General features: G+C 44.4%; 1 pseudogene; it reads right to left on the bottom strand.

Annotated features, from left to right (window-relative positions):
- Positions 1-10,173: 10,173 nt before the first annotated feature.
- On the bottom strand, positions 10,174-19,092 carry LOC142374487 (E3 ubiquitin/ISG15 ligase TRIM25-like; annotated as a pseudogene).
- Between the last annotated feature and the right edge of the window lie 1,359 nt (positions 19,093-20,451).

Below are 20,451 nucleotides of genomic sequence, written 5' to 3'. Positions count from 1 at the left end.
CAGAGCATTTTATAATGATTTTCAGGGCACAAAAGAACAAATAAATCAGAGATTCTTTTAACAATCATCAGAACTTTTTGTTTTTCAAAATATTCAGATTGTTCTGGTTATTTTCAAAGCACATTAATGCGTCAATTTTTAAGATAAGTTCTGTTCTCAAAGGATTTAATACTTCCTCCACTGCTGTTTTAGATGTTATACGGTATTTATAGTTTTATGTTTACTCCACTACATATCTGTCTGGTTGAGGTATGTTTGTATCTACCAACCAACCTTCAGGCTCAAATGGATTTCTGGCTTTATGTTCTTGCCTCTGAACGATCTCCAGACTCAGCTACAGACGGATTGTACGAGCATTTAACAGTGAATTTTAATGGTAAATATTTACCCTCTATAAGTAACTTTTGCTTTACAATTTGCAGTTTTTCATTCATTGGATGATAGAAAATAAAGAATATTTGAACTGTTTTGAAATTCTCAGAATAGGCAAGGCAATTTTATTTATAGAGCACAATTCGTACACAAGGCAATTCAAAGTGCTTCACAGCTACATAAAATCACAAGAAGGCAATAAAATCATTAAAAATCATTAAAATAAAAAAATCTAAAAAATTTAAAAATTTAAAAAAAATAATAAAATTTTAGAAAAATAATGAAAATTTGAAAAAAAATAATAAAAATTTGAAAAAAAATAATAAAAATGTAAAAAAAATAATAAAAATTAAAAAACCCATTAAAAAAACCCATTAAAAATAATCGAGACTCAATATGAGTGATTTTAGGAGATAGTAGTTCCAGTGCAAACTGGCCTCAGGATGCTCCTTTGTGTTCGGACTCTGCAGCTAATTGTCTTTGTTTGAAAAAATAAATCGATCAAATAAAACTTCATTCTGTTCCACTCAGCTGTTGGTTTGCACCAGCTTTAACGTCAGAAGGAACAAATAGGCTGAAGATGGTGGTTAGTGTTCTTAGGCCGACTGTCGGCTGTCTAAGATCAGCTGCTTTGTTTCCAATAGTTTGTAGAAAACTGTAAATAAGAGCTTATAAACTCCCGCCTACAAGCATCTGTTTGAATCTGAAACCCAAAGGTTGTACTTTCTAATCCCTAAGCTTCGTCTTTTCCACGCTCACCTGCTCTCTCCACCTCTCTTCTGTCCTCTTTCTTCTCCCCGTTGTTTGCATTTTGACTTCGGTCTGTTGCCTCTGAGAGCAGATGTGCCAAACATCCATAAACTGTTCAAAGTTCTCACACTTATGGCTCCCAGAGACTAAAACCACTTCCAGAAATCCTAAATGTATTTTTTAGGGCTGGGCAACGATTAAAATGTTTAATCTAATTAATTACATGATTTCCCTGATTAATCACGATTAATCGCATTTGTACGCAGAATCCAAAAATGAATCCAAAAGTAGCGTATAGCTTTTAGCATTTAGCTTTATTTTAAATGTGCTGCCATATGAATGAAAGTGCCATAACATTTGTTGTGCAAACACACTTTTAACATCAGCATCTTTCTGTAGTTTTTATGTAGAAGCCTCGCTCCACTGTCTGTTTCCTTGAATGACTTGCTGCTATCAGTTGTGTGTTTTGCCTTTAAGTGATATTTTAGACTGGAACTACTACGCTGAGAAGACAATTCAACTTGGCAGAGTTTACAGATGACTTTGGTTCTGTCGACTCCGCCGTCTGGAAGAACTTTAAAATGAAAATGGCCGAGTAAAAGTTCCGTACCCTTCTCCATGTTTGGTGGATCCGCCGATTACTTTCTTTTCCTGTTCCACAGCAGACAGCAGCAGACTTTTACAGAATAAAAGCCAGTGAGCAAAAGACTTTTACAAAATAAAAGCCAGTGAGCAAAAGACTTTTACAAAATAAAAGCCTGTGAGCGACAGACTTTTACAGAATAAAAGCCTGTGAGCGACAGACTTTTACAGAATAAAAGCCTGTGAGCGACAGACTTTTACAAAATAAAAGCCTGTGAGCAACAGACTTTTACAAAATAAAAGCCTTTGAGCAACAGACTTTTACAATTATAAAATAAATAATAAAACAGGGGTGGTTTGTGGCGTAGTGGGCTGAGCAGGCGCCCCATGTACAGAGGCTATAGTCCTCGCTGCAGCTGGCCCCGGTTCGACTCCCGCATCGGACGGCCCTGTGCTGCATGTTGTTCCCCCTTTCTCTGCCCCCTGCTTCCTGTCTCTCCGAACTTTCCTATCACAAAAGCCCCCCACCCCCCCAAAAAAAACATTTTTAATTTAAATTTTTTTAAATAAATGTTTAAAAAAATTATTTTAATAAAAAACATTTAAATTTATTTAAAAAAAAAGATTTTGATTTAAAAAATAAAAATAAACTTAATTTTTTTATTTTTATAAATAAAACCTGCGTTAATGCGCGATAAAATATCGGCGTTAAATAATTAACGAGTTAACTCGTTGTTATCGCGTTAACTCGCCCGGCCCTAATATTTTCCATTAAAGTTGCAAACCAGATAAAATAGTTTTTAATATAAATATGTTCAGTGATCTGATGCTCGCTGTCCTTCATCTGAAGGTCGGCGGGCTGCATCTACCCAACACGTGGCGTGACTAAAACGGGCATCAGAGTCATCTCCTCGGTGTAATTGTGCAGAAGTTATTCATCACTTTGCGTGAGCCGTGTGTCAGAACATGCGTGTGCGTGTACCTGACATGCTCAGTTGCTGCTTTTAAATGCATTTTCTGCACCTCTGAGTCCCGCCGCCTTGCAGCTCTCAGCAGATCAGAGATTAAAGAAACCTGCTGCTGGGAGGCACTAATGGTTCGGAGCCTCGGCTTCATTAGGAAAACGTCATTAAGTTCAGACCGCCGGGCGCGGTGGAGGCGCTCTGCGCTCTTAAAGTTCAAAGCACTTAAAGGAATTTGTAAGGCTCCTAAATATTTATGGTCATCCTAAACTGCTTTCAACACCATGAGAGACCCTGCGCGTCTCCGTGTGATCGGTTCAAGCACACATTACCCGCTCGGAAAAATCGATAAAAGCTCGGAAGGCCTGAACCTCCCAGCTGCTCACGGCCCGGAGGGAGCATCAGAAACACAGAAGACTCTCCTCAGGACTCCTACCAGCACAGAGACGTCCTCTTAGGTGTCAGGGTTGCATAATATTTGTGATGAATTCACCACCCAACCACCAACTGTTGGAGAAGCTCCGGCCTTCATTACCGGGTCAGAGCTTCAGTCTAATGGATCTCTACCGGGCATTTTAATGTGTGGTGGCCATAGAAACAAGCTGCCTTATTGCAGAATGATTGACACGAATAATTTATTAGCTTCAGTCTGTATTAGCTTCAGTCTGTGTTAGCTTTTTTAGCTTCAGTCTGTGTTAGCTTCAGTCTGTGTTAGCTTTTTTAGCTTCAGTCTGTGTTAGCTTCAGTCTGTGTTAGCTTTTTTATCTTCAGTCTGTGTTAGCTTCAGTCTGTGTTAGCTTTTTTAGCTTCAGTCTGTGTTAGCTTATGTTAGCTTTATTAGCTTCAGTCTGTGTTAGCTTTTTTAAATACAGTCTGTGTTAGCTTATGTTAGCTTTATTAGTTTCAGTCTGTGTTAGCTTTTTTAAATACAGTCTGTGTTAGCTTTTTTAAATACAGTCTGTGTTAGCTTCTTTTAGCTGTGTTAGCTTTATTAGCTTCAGTCTGTTTTAGCTTGTGTTAGCTTTATTAGCTTCAGTCAGTGTTAGCTTCTGTTAGCCTGTGTTAGCTTTATTAGCATCAGTCTGTGTTAGCTTCTGTTAGCCTGTGTTAGCTTTATTAGCTTCAGTATTAGCTTCAGTCTGTGTTAGCTTATGTTAGCATGTGTTAGCTTTATTAGCTTCAGTCTGTATTAGCTTCAGTCTGTATTAGCTTCTGTTAGCCTGTGTTAGCTTTATTAGCTTCAGTCTGTGTTAGCTTTTTTTAAATACAGTCTGTGTTAGCTTGTGTTAGCTTTTTTAAATTCAGTGTGTTAGCTTGCGTTAGCGGTGTTAGCTTGATTAGCTTCAGTCTCACCAGGTGAGTTTTCAGATCGGTCCTGAACAGTGGACTCACTCTGTTTGCCAGCCTATAAAATCTGCAGACAGTCTTCTTTCTCTCCGCCATCAGAAGCTGAGCTCACTGATTGGTTTGTTGATTTGTGAGAGCAGCTGGTGATGTTTGTCTGGAGTGAAACTCTGCGCACACTTGGCTGTCTGGCGCATCGTTAGAGACTATAACTCTGATTTATGTCAGCTCTTCCATTCTTCGCTAAGTCTTAGGAGAACTCCTCAGAGTTTGGATTGAAAGGGGGGGGGCGTGAACTAATTAACCAAAGCAAATGAGAGTTTAATCAGCAAGGGAGCAGCAGGGGTCAGGAGAAGTTTGGTTATCAGGACGGGGAAGAGGGCGGCGCCCCCCGCGCTGTGTTTAATCTGGAGGTGATTGTGTGGGTAATGATGTGGGTAAATGTGCAGGAGATTCCCCTCCCGGGCGCTCTGACGCTGAGACGGCTCCCCCGCTGAGATTCGGCGTCTTTGGAAACACGGTGTGACGAATAGCTTAATGATCACTTATTGCTGTTTGTATCAAAGTGGAACAAACATCTGTTCCTCAGAGCTCGTGTGGACCCGGTTGTGATGGATGCGTTTCTTAAGCTGCTCTGATGAAGATGAGACGGCATTGTGTGACATTTATATTCTCCTTGTTGCAAAGAGGCGCGACGCCGAGCCCCCTGACGGGAGTTTGATCTTTGGCGTGTGTCACGCTGCATCTGACATCCTCCTGTAACTCTGTTCAACATAAGCGAACACTTCTGTCATACACTGTGCACGGAAACCAGCCCAAAAACTCTGCTTTCCTGAATTAAGACTGAAACTGAAAAGAGATTTCATGTTTCTTTGTATCTTTGCCTTTTCACTTTCAATTCAATTCATTTTTATTTATATAGCGCCAAATACAACAAATGTCATCTCAAAGCACTTAGATAATGAAGTCCAATTCAAGCCAATTGGAATTCAATTAATTGTAATCATAATTAATTATAAAATAATCCAATTCGTTCATATAGAGCCAATTGTCTTCTGTGATTGGTTTCTCTCATTTTGGTGATTTGGTTGCTGTTTTCTGTGATTTTGTTTCACTTCATTCTGTACTTTGATAAGAAACTCTGCCACACATCTGTCGATGGAATACAGTCTGAATAGTATTTCTTTGTTTCTAATGTATGTGTCACTCTGTGAGACTATAAATCTAAATATTGGCCTCGTTATAATTAACTTTGGCGTCACAGAGTTGTCTTGGATGTAATCTTAAAACAGCTTCAAGGTCCATGTTTTTATCTCATCTGTTGTTGTTATGTTAGCTTTATTAGCTTCAGTCCGTGTTAGCTTGTGTTAGCTTTATTAGCTTCAGTCTGTGTTAGCTTGTGTTGGCTTTATTAGCTTTATAAGCTTCAGTCTGTGTTAGCTTGTGTTAGCTTTATAAGCTTCAGTCCGTGTTAGCTTTATTAGCTTCAGTCTGTGTTAGCTTGTGTTAGCTTTATTAGCTTCAGTCCGTGTTAGCTTTATTAGCTTCAGTCTGTGTTAGCTTGTGTTAGCTTTATTAGCTTCAGTCCGTGTTAGCTTTATTAGCTTCAGTCTGTGTTAGCTTTATTAGCTTCAGTCTGTGTTAGCTTTATTAGCTTCAGCCTGTGTTAGCTTTATTAGCTTCAGTCCGTGTTAGCATGTTTTAGCTTTATTAGCTTCAGTCCGTGTTAGCTTTATTAGCTTCAGTCTGTGTTAGCTTGTTAGCTTTATTAGTTTCAGTCTGTTGGCTTGTGTTAGCTTTATTAGCGTCAGTCTGTGTTAGCTTTAGTAGCTTCAGTCTGTGTTAGCTTTATTAGCTTCAGTCCATGTTAGCATGTTTTAGCTTTATTAGCTTCAGTCCGTGTTAGCTTTATTAGCTTCAGTCTGTGTTAGCTTGTTTTAGCTTTATTAGCTTCAGTCTGTGTTAGCATGTTTTAGCTTAATTAGCTTCAGTCTGTGTTAGCATGTTTTAGCTCAGTTTGTCCTGAGTCTGTTCACACCTGTATTCAGAGTGTAACTGGATCACTCAGGACACGCGTTGTTTTCCTACTTTTTGTCATCATTTGTTGAGTTGTTGTTTTGTGGTTAATTCTTTCAGTTCTTGATCTCATTTTGTTGGACACTTTCTGGTCTTTGCATTCAGTCTTTGCTTTTCTGTCTCTTTGTCCTTTGCATACTTTTGGCGTTTTGTGCACATTTCCAGTTTCTTCGTGTTTGTTTTTGTCATCGACTGTTTTTCATTGTTTTGTGTGTCTGTCTTTGTTCAATCTTGCTGGTCACTGCAGCTCTCTAACATTCAGATTAAGAATATTTTTGTGGCTAAAAAGGACGAATACGGTCAAAAAAGAAACAGAAAGCAGCTTAAAGGAGACTTCTTTCCCTGAAATTGCTTCTAAGTGCAACAGACGGAGACGGAGCTCTCCTCTTTAGACCTCTGCTGTGAATGATAATTAATGAAGCCGCCTTCAGAGCTGCAGCAGTGCATGCTGGGTAGGCGGAGAGGCTCCCCATCCATCACGGCTGGCATCAGCATTTATCTGGTTAGCACCATCTGAGTTCCAATCCAGCCAGCTCGCTGCTGAGGAGGTCAAAGGAAGAGGAGCCAAAGAGGAGATGGGAAGGTGAGAAAGAAGAGGGAGGACTTAGGTGTTAAACCGACAGAAAATCCATAGAGAAAAATAATCAGCCATGAGTGTAGAGGTCATCATCTCTGAGTCTGCCAGGAGGAAGATATTCACCAAGAAAAAGAGGAGTATTTCCCGTTCTGGTACTTTACTCAGATGTAAGTTGTGTTTTGTCAGCTCTTCATCCGTCTCCATCCTGTGAAATTCTGAGATAAACAGCAGAATAACTTCAGCAAATCCCCTGAGACAACATGTCAAAGCCTTCAGTGGATATAAAAACCGGGACTCCGGTCAGATGGGAGGAAACCAGAACCAATTCAGTTTATTTATATAGTGCAAAATAAAGTCCAATTCATTGTAATCATAATTATTTATAAAATAATCCAATTCATTCATAGAGAGCCAATTCAAAAACAGTTTCCCAGCTAAGGAAACCAACAGATTGAGCTGAAATTTGTCTTCAGTCCAATCAGAACCAGAACCAGGAAGAGTGGCCATCCGCCTCCACCAGTGTTGGTCAAGTTACTTTTAAAAAGTAATCAGTTACAGTTACTAGTTACTGCTCCCAAAAAGTTATTCAGTTCGTAACTCAGTTACCACATTGTAAAAGTAATTAGTTACTCAGCAAAGTAACTGTGGCGTTATTTCTTATGTTCTATAACATCTTTAACATCAAATATGTTTATATTGACTGATTGAAGAATAAAAACACTATAAACAGTCATTTAGAACATTCCGTATTTATTTGAACTCAATAGATTGCAGCCTGCCATATGATGCATAGAAATAAAAACATAAATATTGAATATAAAATGGTGATGGTGGTCACCTGTTTCTGAGCCGAAAGATGTAGTGTTGTTTGTTTTCGAGCGGCTCCGCCTCCTTCGCTGGGGCTCACGCTAGCTGCATTTGGGCTTGGGGTTGGGTTAGCTTGCTGCCTTTGGGGTTGGGTTAGCTAGCTGCCTTTGGGCCTGGGAATGGGTTAGCTAGCTGCATTTGGGCCTGGGGTTGGGTTAGCTAGCTGCCTTTGGGCCTGGGGTTGGGTTAGCTAACTGCATTTGGGCTTGGGGTTGGGTTAGCTAGCTGCCTTTGGGCTTGGGCTTGGATAAGCTAGCTGCCTTTGGGCCTGGGGTTGGGTTAGCTAGCTGCCTTTTGGCCTGGGGTTGGGTTGGCTAGCTGCATTTGGGCCAGGGGTTGGGTTAGCTAGCTGCCTTTGGGCTTGGGGTTGGGTTAGCTAGCTGCATTTGAGCCTGGGGTTGGATTAGCTAGCTGCAGTTGGGCCTGGGGTTGGGTTAGCTAGCTGCCTTTGGGCCTGGGGTTGGGTTGGCTAGCTGCCTTTGGGCCTGGGGTTGGGTTAGCTAGCTGCATTTGGGCCTGGGGTTGGGTTAGCTAGCTGCATTTGGGCCTGGGGTTGGGTTAGCTAGCTGCAGTTGGGCCTGGGGTTGGGTTAGCTAGCTGCCTTTGGGCCTGGGGTTGGGTTGGCTAGCTGCCTTTGGGCCTGGGGTTGGGTTAGCTAGCTGCATTTGGGCCTGGGGTTGGGTTAGCTAGCTGCATTTGGGCCTGGGGTTGGGTTAGCTAGCTGCCTTTGGGCCTGGGGTTGGGTTAGCTAGCTGCATTTGGGCTTGGGGTTGGGTTAGCTAGCTGCCTTTGGGCCTGGGGTTGGGTTGGCTAGCTGCCTTTGGGCCTGGGGTTTGGTTAGCTAGCTGCATTTGGGCCTGGAGTTGGGTTAGCTAGCTGCCTTTGGGCCTGGGGTTGGGTTGGCTAGCTGCCTTTGGGCCTGGGGTTTGGTTAGCTAGCTGCATTTGGGCTTGGGGTTGGGTTAGCTAGCTGCATTTGAGCTTGGGGTTGGATTAGCTAGCTGCATTTGGGCCTGGGGTTGGGTTAGCTAGCTGCCTTTGGGCCTGGGGTTGGGTTGGCTAGCTGCCTTTGGGCCTGGGGTTGGGTTAGCTAGCTGCATTTGGGCCTGGGGTTGGGTTAGCTAGCTGCATTTGGGCCTGGGGTTGGGTTAGCTAGCTGCCTTTGGGCCTGGGGTTGGGTTGGCTACCTGCCTTTGGGCCTGGGGTTGGGTTAGCTAGCTGCCTTTGGGCCTGGGGTTGGGTTAGCTAGCCGCATTTGGGCCTGGGGTTGGGTTAGCTAGCCGCATTTGGGCTTGGGGTTGGGTTAGCAGCTGCAGAAGCAACAAGTGCTTCATATTCGCATGGGTTGATGTTAGGTGCTTCATTAGATTTGAGTTACTTGAGGCAGACATGGATAAAGTTTTTTTTTCCTGGGCATAGCGTGCATGTTACATACACATTCTTGCCTTTTATCTCCATGAGTGAAAAGTAGTGCCGGTACTTCCAGTTAGAGAACGCTACAGGATCTATCGGAGCTATCTTTGCAAACCATGTTTTTATGCATTTTTCCGTGTACCCCCTACGTCATGTTGCGTACCCCTGGGGGTACGCGTACCACAGTTTGGGAACCACTGGCTTAGAAGAGTTGGTGGTCAGGTTCTAACATGTCCTTTGTGGCCTCCCGTGTGGTGTGTAGCTATTTATTCAGGTATTTACTTTCCCAGCACTTCCTTCATGCTTGTTTTGTTTGTGTGTTGGTGGGTTGAGGTGAGGCCCTGACCCCGGTTGGTTTAATCCACTGTTTGTAGCTGCAATCATCCTCCCTGGGAACAGATCTGAGGTGCTGAAAGCGCTAAATGATGTCACAACAATGGACGTTAATGAGGACTCGAGCCCCTGTGAGGATGAAGGTATACGATATAGTCAAGGATAAGAAGTTGGATAAGCCGATGTGGGAATATATTTGGGCTTTAACAGGGATATACATTACAGTATGTGTGGATCCAGGTTATATAACCCCTTGTCCTGATGTTTTTAATTACTTTTGCTGGAGGGTTCAACCCTTTCTTATGGGGTCGGACCCCAGCGATCGCTTCCTTTATTCTTAAGGAGAGGTGTGATGGGTTGGCAGCAGTTTCTGTGGATACCCACAGCTTCACAGGGTCTCAGCCTCTTTATTTCTTCATTGGTAAGAGGATCTAACAAGTCCCTGGTGGTCACGAGTATTTCGTGCATCATTATAACACACATCATTGTGCTCATCCCAGAGCTGAATCCTCACATATTCCATTAATTTCTTTTCCCTGATAAGATGAGCCTTGGGGAGCAGGTGGGCTCAGGGAAGGCTGATAAAAGGCATTCATCAGGAACAGAGCTGAATGTACCACGTGATATTAAGGAGATATTTAATTTCTAAGCAGGACTGCATGCAGGAGTACTTATTTTCCTTTTTCTGACTTGCGTCATAGAGTGTGGGCTGTGTTTTAGACCGTACTTTGACATTTATCTGGGATATAACAAAGGGCAGCAGACAGGGAGAGAACAGAGAGGTATATAGAGAAATATTTCAAAAGGAAGTGATTAACAAAAAACCCAAAACGATGTCGAATACGATCTCTTTAAAGATGTCACATTGATTCCTGAGAATGTACTTTTTTTTTTTTTATCATTTCCTTGAGTAACTGTCAGTTTTAAATAGATCAAATTTGGATGTCCACGGGGTTGGCCGGATGGTGGGTCGGATGGTGGGTTGGGTTGGATGTCCACAGGGAGGGTTGGATGTCCACGGGGTGGGCCGGATGGTGGGCCGGATGGTGGGTCGGATGGTGGGTTGGGTTGGATGTCCACAGGGAGGGTTGGATGTCCACGGGGTGGGCCGGATGGTGGGTTGGATGGTGGGTTGGATGGTGGGTTGGATGGTGGGCCGGATGGTGGGCCGGATGGTGGGTTGGGTTGGATGTCCACAGGGAGGGTTGGATGTCCACGGGGTGGGCCGGATGGTGGGCCGGATGGTGGGTCGGATGGTGGGTTGGGTTGGATGTCCACAGGGAGGGTTGGATGTCCACGGGGTGGGCCGGATGGTGGGTTGGATGGTGGGTTGGATGGTGGGTTGGATGGTGGGCCGGATGGTGGGCCGGATGGTGGGTTGGATGGTGGGTTGGATGGTGGGCCGGATGGTGGGTCTGATGGTGGGTTGGGTTGGATGTCCACAGGGAGGGTTGGATGTCCACGGGGTGGGCCGGATGGTGGGTTGGATGGTGGGTTGGATGGTGGGCCGGATGGTGGGTCTGATGGTGGGTTGGATGGTGGGTTGGGTTGGATGTCCACGGGTGGGTTGGATGTCCACAGGGTGTGTTGGTTGGATGTCCACGTGTGGGTCGGATGCCCACGGGTGTGTTGGATGTCCACAGGGTGTGTTGGTTGGATGTCCACGTGTGGGTCGGGTGTCCACGGGTGGGTTGGTTGGATGTCCACCTGGTGGGTCGGATGACCACGGGAGGGTCGGATGTCCACGGGTGGGTTGGATAGTGGGTCAGATGTCCACAGGTGGGTTGGATGTCCACGGGGTGTGTTGGTTGGATGTCCAAGAGAGAGTCGGATGTCCACGGGAGGGTCGGATGTCCACGGGTGTGTTGGATGTCCACGGGATGGTTAAACTCCACGGGTTGGGAGGTCGGATGTCCACGGGGAGGGTCGGATAGTGGGTTGGATGTCCACGGGTGGATTGGATGTCCACGGCTGGGTTGGATGTCCACGGGGAGGTTAATCTCTACGGGTTGGGAGGTTGGATGTCCATGGGGTGGTTGGATGTCCACGGGTTGGGAGGTTGGATGTCCACGGGGTGCAGGCCCGCCGCTCCGCATACGCAGAGTACGCAGAGTGCGTAGGGCCCCAAGTACCTGGCGGGGGCCCCCAAAATTAAGGTTGTAAAAAAAATGTCATGATAGTTATTATATTACTACATGAAAGAAATTATATAAATTAGTCATGAACAGGCCCAGCGTTTTTCTTAATTCTGTGCGCTATTACTCGATTCGGGCAAATTAGATGTGTTTACCTTATCTATAACCCCCCCCCCCCCACCTTAAATGGTACAGTCCTCAAAGTTACCGCATCGGCGGTGGTGGAGCATCCTCCTACCTGACGTTTTCCGAGTTATGCCCGTTAACAGTGAAGAAGATTTAGAATGTCAAGTAAAGGGCCACATGATTCTGGCGCTGACTAAAGAAAGAAAAGAAAAGGGAGAGATGACGCTCGTGCATCCCTTGCTGGTAAGTTCGTGTTTTTGGTGTAATTGTTTTGCTAACCCAACGTTCAGTGATATTGCTGCCAGCTAACCTCAGCTAACGTCAGCAACCTAGGCTTGGTTAGCGTTTGGGGTTATGAACAAAATCTACTAAATGCTGGCGCCCGTGTGTAGAGTTTGTGTAAAGTACAGCACTGTCACACGCTAAGTGGCGTAGCAGGCCGCCAACAGGTGTGACGGGAATGATTGACATCTACCCATCATTCCCCTAAAAAGCGAGAAAAGTTAACAAGACAAACGCCGTAATGGCATAAAAAAGAAGTTATATTAGTGGCGCGGAAAAACGGAGGAAGAAAAACGACCTGAGGACAAAGGTAAGGCATGTGTTGGGTGATGTGGGCTGGATAGCTGGAGGTGGGACGTTTTTTGTCCCACCTTTGTGTTTATTTGTCCTGCTAGCTAGTCTCGGATAAATGTTGTGTAGCTGGCTGGGGTTTGTTCGTTATAAACTCGGCTTCAGTGTTTGCCTCATGAAAGTTTGCTTATATAAGATGAGTATGACAGTCAGTCCTGCCACGGGAATGACTGACTGACTCCAGTTTATTCAGATTCTAGCAGGGAGGGAGGCATGTTGTTGTCCTGCTCTGTCATTGCTCAGTGGAAGTTGTCTCTCAGGTATTTTACACGATTTTGGCATTACTTAGGATTCATTTACTAAGTTTGCTGTGTTATTTATAGGCCTCTAATTAGAAGTGTTCTACTGTTAGTTTTTTAAGTGATATACAAATATTAGGCATCCTGTTGATAATTTTAGAATATTGTGGCAGTGAATCATTATTCTTAGTTTTATTACTTTAACTAGTACAATGTGTAGATAAATGCAGAAACTTCTTAAAAGTGACAACTTCCAAAACTCTTTTGTTCCTCTGGCCATCAGGATGTACAACAGCTTTAAGTGATGGCACTTCTGTATTTCACTGGTCACTTTATATTTCACTTTGGTCTTATTTCACTGGTCACTTTAGATTTTTAAACTGTTTTTTAAAATAGTTTTTTAAATTCTTAGATTGTTTTTAAAGTGTTTATAATTGTATAAACATTTTTTATTGCTTTATGTCTGCTACTGGATGCTTGAATTTCCTTCTGGATCAATAAAGTATCTATCTACTTTGTAATTGGGTACAATCTTTAAAGGGACGCTGTACATTACAGTTTAATATTTAAAAAAAACCTCAAAATCTTTTATTTATTGTTTTCTTTATATTATATATTTTTATTAGTTTCACTTGCCTGAGTGGTTCAACTTAAGATGTTTAATTTAAACTCTAGCCTGTTTTGCTCATAAAGTGTAATAGATCTTAGTGTTCCATCTAAATGGTTAGGAATCTCTTCATTGTAGTTTGACAAACTAGGGGCCCCCAAACAGCATCTTGCTTAGGGCCCCCACAAAGCTAGAAACGGCCCTGACGGGGTGGTTAGACTCCACGGGTTGGGAGGTTGGATGTCCACGGGGTGGTTAAACTCCACGGGTTGGGAGGTTGGATGTCCACGTGGTGGTTAAGCTCCACGGGTTGGGAGGTTGGATGTCCACGTGGTGGTTAAACTCCACGGGTTGGGAGGTTGGATGCCCACGGGGAGGTTAAACTCCACGGGTTGGGAGGTTGGATGTCCACGTGGTGGTTAAGCTCCACGGGTTGGGAGGTTGGATGTCCACGGGGAGGTTAAACTCTACGGGTTGGGAGGTTGGATGTCCATGGGGTGGTTGGATGTCCACGGGGAGGTTAATCTCTACGGGTTGGGAGGTTGGATGTCCACGGGGTGGTTGGATGTCCACGGGTTGGGAGGTTGGATGTCCACGGGGTGGTTAGACTCCACGGGTTGGGAGGTTGGATGTCCACGGGGTGGTTAAACTCTACGGGTTGGGAGGTTGGATGTCCACGGGGTGGTTAAACTCCACGGGTTGGGAGGTTGGATGTCCACGGGGTGGTTAAACTCCACGGGTTGGGAGGTTGGATGTCCACGGGGAGGTTAAACTCCACGGGTTGGGAGGTTGGATGTCCACGGGGTGGTTAAGCTCCACGGGTTGGGAGGTTGGATGTCCACGGGGAGGTTAAACTCCACGGGTTGGGAGGTTGGATGTCCATGGGGTGGTTGGATGTCCACGGGTTGGGAGGTTGGATGTCCATGGGGTGGTTGGATGTCCACGGGTTGGGAGGTTGGATGTCCACGGGGTGGTTAGACTCCACGGGTTGGGAGGTTGGATGTCCACGGGGGGGTTGGATGTCCACGGGGTGGTTAAACTTCACGGAGCGACCGCTCTTTTTCGGAGCGGTTCGGCTTCTCGCTGTGTTCTGACAGCTTGTTGAACGAGTTGAACGAGTTGAACAAAGAGCTCCATTTCCCTGCGGCTTCCTAAATATTTTGCAGGATTTCTCAGACATCTTTCACACTGAAGTCTCATTGCCAGATGCTCTCTTGGGCTCAGAGTCGCTGATGTTGTGTTTTTCTTTTCACATAACACTTAAGAAGATGTGCTATTTACAGGAAAGTGGAAACCGGTTTTTGCATTGAGTTGCACTTTTATGCCAGTAGTTTGTTTGTCTCGACAAATAAAACCGAACAAGTGCTGTAAAAGCTTTATGGTGTTCGTCCTTAAATGCTTCACCCCCTGGTGACTCTTCAGCCTTTGCCACGGGAAGGAGACGTAAAGGGATGGCACCTATTTATCTGCAAGAGGAGGACCAGCTCTGAGTGTCTTGATGCAGGGAAGCCATGAGACAAAGGTCAGGGGTCATGTGAGGAGGGGCAGTATAGTCTTCTTAGGCTGCAGTTAGGAGGTGAAAGTCGGCTGCATCGGCATAAAGATGTTCATCTTTCTTTCTGTCCAGTGAGCTTCTGCCTTTTCCTACTTTTTTTAATCAGCTTTGAGAAAAATGGTTGCTTCAAGTAAATTAAGAGAAAGGGCTAAACCCTTTTTATAAAATCACGATTTCAGTGGCTGAAGCCAGGCTGACTGAGTGTGCTGATGGTACCTTTGGAAAGGTTGTCACCTCACAACCAAAGGAGAATAAATCCAGATCAGCGTGAAGCATCGAGTGGGATGGCTGGCTGATATGTGGTTTAAATGCCTGGGTTGGTGCAGACTCACTCAGTGGGGTCGCATGGCACTGAAAGGATCAGATTATTGGCTAAATTACAATCAGACTGAGTTATTAAGTGCATGTAGACACCTTAATCTGACTAAGAATTGGACCGGATCGGATTCAGACCCCGAGATAACTGGGTTGAAAGTCACTCTAAACCTGCTTGTAGACGCTGAAGCACGTGGTGAATCAGACTTTGCGTTCTGCGCATGCTCCAGATGTTTTCCCGGGGTCGTGACCCGGAAGTCAAAGGAGACGATATTCCTGTTGTTGTCGCCGTCAGAAAGAAACAAACAACGCGATGGAGAATGCTCCGTTGGGCATCGAGTTTGTGCAACAAGCAGCTCATCACAGACCAAATGTAGAGGGACGTAGCTTCATCTGGCTCTGCGTTCTCCATCTTTCTCCAATGCCTGAGTTTGTTGTTGTTGTTGGTGGTGAAGAGGTCAACAGGAAGTGGCTCTATCAGCAACAGCTGGAATGGGTACAGCGCCACCTATCATACCGGGGTGTGACACGCTTTGTGCCTCTGATCCCATTCATTCACCGGCAGATATCCAAGGAGAATTACCCTTATAACTCATTCTGATTGTAATTTAGCCAATAATCTGGTCCTTTCAGAGCCTTGTGACCCCACTGAGCGTCATTTTATCTCTTATTAACTCTGAGTAGGATCTGAGCCACAGAGCCAGAGAGCCACAGTTTCAAGCCCCTCCCTCCCTCCCTCTTTTTGGGATGTCTGGGATCCATCCCTTGAAGGGGGCTCTTAGCCACTTTTTATGCCCAATTTCTATTAACTAAACATCAACTGAAAGTACTTGATCAGATATGAATTGTGATCATTAATGCATATCTTACCCAGTTATTTTATCGGCTGGTAGTCTAAAGTTAAGTTTATCTTTGGTTTTGGCCCAGTTTGTTTTGGGATTACATGCTGCTTATCTAATGGGACACCCAGTGTTTTTCACATGTAAATTTCAACTTAAATATTGATTCAACTTCGTCAGTTTAAGCTCCCTTCATCTCATTTACTCATCATAAACATGAAGTTTATGATGAGACCCCTGGTCTCATTCTCATTCTCTTTGCTGAGGATGAAGAGTGTAAAACACCTCCATCAGTCCTTCTTCTTCCTCTCTTTGCCTTTTACTGTCTTCGTGTTAAAGCCTGTTAGCTTGTGGCGTCCCTGCTGTTTGTTCTCATCGGTTCTCGGGTTGTTTTTATCGGCTGAAGAAAATGTTTCTTCACTGTTAAAGAACAAATGTCAAAAGAACAGAGCTCACAGAATAATAACTGATCATCTGAAGCATGCAGATCAGATCTAATCAAAGAAAACTGGACTCATTTCTCTGTGATGAAGCTGTTTTATTGAAGAAAGTCAAAAGGACAAATATTTCCTGCTCTGAACATGAACTCTGGACTTTGTGCTGTTACAGGAAAACTGCCTCAGTTAGACCCTCGTATCAGTTTGACATTTTCTCCATCAGAGTCCACAGAAATGAAGACAAAAGAAAACACTTTGCTACTTCCTTCAGAGTCGTGTTTGCTGTGAAAATCTTGGCTGGTTCTCACATTAAAGCTGATGAAGGATCTCCTGATTCCTTCTGCTCCTGGAAATGACAGTTTCTGAACACCTCAGAACAGACTTCCTCATGTGTTGGTCGGTTCAGAAAACAGCAGCAACATTTGATCTTTGAAACAAATCAAAGTCAGCGTAACTCCAGGATTATTTTCCCATTTCCAAAGTGATGAGATCTGAAAAGAGTCTGTGATAAAGGAAGGTCTGCTGATTCCTCTGCTGGGCTCCATGAAGTGGAAGAGAAACAACAACATACAGACACATCAACACCACACTGGAAAAAATCAAAGTCTTACCAAGTATATTTGTCTCATTTCTAGTTAAAATATCTCATTACACTTAATATAAGACACAACTGCCTAACAAGTTCCATTTCAGCCAGATATAGGGACTTGTTTGAAGACAATACATCTGGAATGTCTTGTTAAATGAAAAAGTCTTGGAAACAAATTGTTTTGAGTCACATATCATATGAAACAAGCTTTTTTTTCATTTGAAGAGGTTTTTAAGCTAATTTCAAGATCACTTTGAACTCAAAAGTCCTAAATATCACATTTTATTTCAAAAAATCTTGACAAGCCGATTTTCACTAGTTCCATTGGCAGATTTTTTGCTTATTTCAAGCAAAAACGTCTCGTATTTGTTGTTTTTTTACTTATTTTTGGAGGGGCATTTTTTCCAGTGCCGGATCCGACTGATATTTAGAGCTCAGAGAAGTTTAGATTTTCATGTGGAGAAATATTTCTGTGAATCAAACTCCTGATCAGCAGTGATATCCTCCATGGCTGCACAGACACAGGAAACAGCAGCAAATAAACAGCAGAGCAGCAGAGACATCACAGCAGCCAGCTGTCAGCAACAAGCTGACTAAATACATTTATTTCACTTTACACAAACTCTGCTGAGGCTCCATAAGAATAATCATAAAGCCAAACTCCAGCACAGAGCGGCTGAGTGAATGTGGTCTGGACTCTGTGGAGGAGAGTCATGGTTCCAGAGAGGCTGTAGAAGGACAGAATACCTGCTCTGTGATCCAGGTACACTCCGATTCTGGAGGCCCGACGACCTGAGATGAAGGTTGGGATGTTGTTGTACATAAATGTATAACTGTCAGAGTAATAATATAATGCCCAAGATTTGTCATTAAATCCAAATACACATTCAGTCCCATCTCCTGCTCTGCTGATGTTCTTGTATGCGACTGCTTCACCAACTCCTTCTCCTCCCATCTCCACCTCCCAGTAACAACGTCCAGTCAGACTCTCTCTGCTCAGGACCTGCTGCCATACAATGAATCTGTCTGGATGACGAGAATAAGACTGAGGTTTTCTCATAAATCCCACTTTTCTGTTCCCCTCTGACAGTAACAGCTTTCTGTGTGCTGTGTTTGGATCCAGTGTGATTTCACATGAATATCTTAAGAATCCAGCTCTGCTCGTTGGTTCAGGTTCTGGTTCAGGTTCAGGTTCTGGTTCTGGTTCTGGCTGTGGCAGTAAAACATCCACTTCAGCGACTCTCAGTGAGATGTTGGCCCATTCCTCTCTCAGGATGTCCTGTAGTTTATCTCTGAGCTCTGACACAGCTGCTGTCACATCCTCAAAGTGCCTCAGAGGACGGATCTGGATGCTGGATGAGTGTGTAGCCCCCCTGAGTGCTGCCACTGAGGGGCAGCTGTGCAGAAACTGGCTGTGGATCCTCTGTGTGTGAGAGCTGCTGCAGCTCAGCATCTTTCCTCTTCAGCTCAGTGATCTCCTGCTCCAGCTTCTCCTGAAGCTCTTTGACTCGCCTCCCTTCGGCTTCCTGCTGGGATCTGATCTGCTGCTTCACATCAGAGCTTCTTTTCTGGAGGAGACGGATCAGCTGGCTGAAGATCTTCTGGCTGTGCTCCTCTGTTTTATCAGCAGAGCGATGGATGGCCTCCAGCTGCTGCTGAAGCAGCTTCACATCTTTCTCTGCGTCCTGGATTCTCTGCTGGATCTGCTGCCGACTCCCCTCCAGCTCTCTCTGCCTCTCAGTCCTTTCTGCTGCAGCTAACACTGTGTCGTGGCCTTTATGTTGCTCCACAGAGCAGAGATAACAGATGCACTTCTGATCGGTACGGCAGAACATCTTCATCACCTCATCGTGATCAGAGCAGATGTTCTCCTGGAGCTTCTTGGAGGGCTCCACCAGCTTGTGTTTCCTTAATGGAGCTGAATCATAATGAGGCTGAAGGTGTTCCTCACAGTAAGAGGCCAGACAGGCTAAACAGGACTTGGTGGCTTTCAGCTTCCTCCCAGAGCAGACATCACAGGCCACATCTTCAGCTCCAGCATAGCAGTGATCAGCAGGAGCAGCACGGAGTCCAGTCTTCTTCAGCTGCTCCACTAAATCAGCTAACATGGTGTTTTTCCCCAGGACAGGCCTCGGTATGAAGGTTTTCATGCACTGAGGGCAGCTGTGGATTCCCTTCTGATCCTCTCCATCCCAGTGGCCTTTAATACAGCTCATGCAGTAGCTGTGTCCACAGGGAATAGCCACCGGATCCTTCAGCAGATCCAGGCAGATCGAACAGGAGAAGCTTTCTCGGTCCAGCTGAACTCCTTTCTGCGCCATTTCTCCTCTCAGATCAGCGACTCAGTGAGTTTCACTTCCTGAAAGCTGAAACCGGTCTGAGCTCTGACATACAAATCACGTGTCTGTGCAGAAAACAGAACCGGTCGGTTCACTTTCTGTCGGTTACACCCATCATGAGCTCCAGATCTGAAGGGGAGGGAACAAGGGCCGTTTCTTAATACCCAAGTACGCAAGCCCTTACTCGTGCGCTTCTGACAAGTATGGGATTGTCAGAAGTACGAACTTCAGTGCACACAAGCACGCTCATTGTGCATTTGGAACGGAAGCGTCATCATCGCTCGTGCCGCACTGCTTTCTGGGATAGCAAGCTGTCTGAAGTCACCACAGAAGCAAACTCGATAAAATGGGCGGAGCCAGCACACATCCGGGAATGTGGAGCGTACTTGTCTGGATGCGTACTTTGAATTGGAACAGTACTCGGTCCTTCAGTGATGACGTTTCAGAAGTACACGAGTACGCAAGTACAAACAAGTACGCATACTGAGAAACGGCCAAGGAGATATGTGGGCAGAGGTTATAAGGTTTATAAGGTCATAACCCTAACCCTGCTGTGTGTGAGAGCAGGAAGTGAGTCGAAGCTCTTTCACAGCAGTCTTCATGGTTAGAATACGGGTCGATTCTTCTTTTAATCCCTTTGCAAAGAAACTGAGCTTCACTTTCACAGTGAATCATGATGTTAAAGCTCCAGTTCCTCGTCAGCTTCTTTCCTCACAGAACTTTAAATAAAGCAGACGAGCTTCTCCTGAAATGATGGAATCAGCTGCTGCACATGAATCCAACATGTTGCTGCTTTGGATCCTAAACTGCACTCGACATAAATGCAGCAGAGTTTTGAGGCTGAAACATCAGGAAGAACATTTAGAAACTCTTTGTCCCTCTGATTGATATCATCCTTTTACTTTGGTGTTGATACACCAAGTGGCAGCACATTCTTAACATGAACTTGTAGGTTTATTATTATGGGTGCCAATGCCGAAGGCATAAGACACACATATTACTCTTGTGTATACTTAAAGCTATAATGTGTAATATTTCACGTTGTCTATAAACAAATTTGAGTCTTATCATTCACAAGTATTACCTCAATCGTTATTAATTACCTCCATCACAAAAGTGCAGTGTTCTTATATTCTTTATATTCAGCATGCGAATGTACATAACAAAGTTACACCCCAATGAATGTCTCCATGTCGCTCCGCCATTTTAAAACTACGGGATTTGTAGAAGGACATGTCATCAGCTTCTACAAATCCCGTAGTTTTAAAATGGCGGAGCGACATGGAGACATTCATTGTCCGTGAAATATTACACATTATAGCTTTAATATAATTTTTCCGTTTCCGCCCTATATTTTGACGG

Source organism: Odontesthes bonariensis, chromosome 23, assembly GCF_027942865.1.
Source record: "Odontesthes bonariensis isolate fOdoBon6 chromosome 23, fOdoBon6.hap1, whole genome shotgun sequence".
Lineage (NCBI taxonomy): Eukaryota > Metazoa > Chordata > Actinopteri > Atheriniformes > Atherinopsidae > Odontesthes > Odontesthes bonariensis.
Note: the sequence above shows the minus strand (reverse complement) of the source record. Positions and strands in the feature narration are given on the sequence as shown.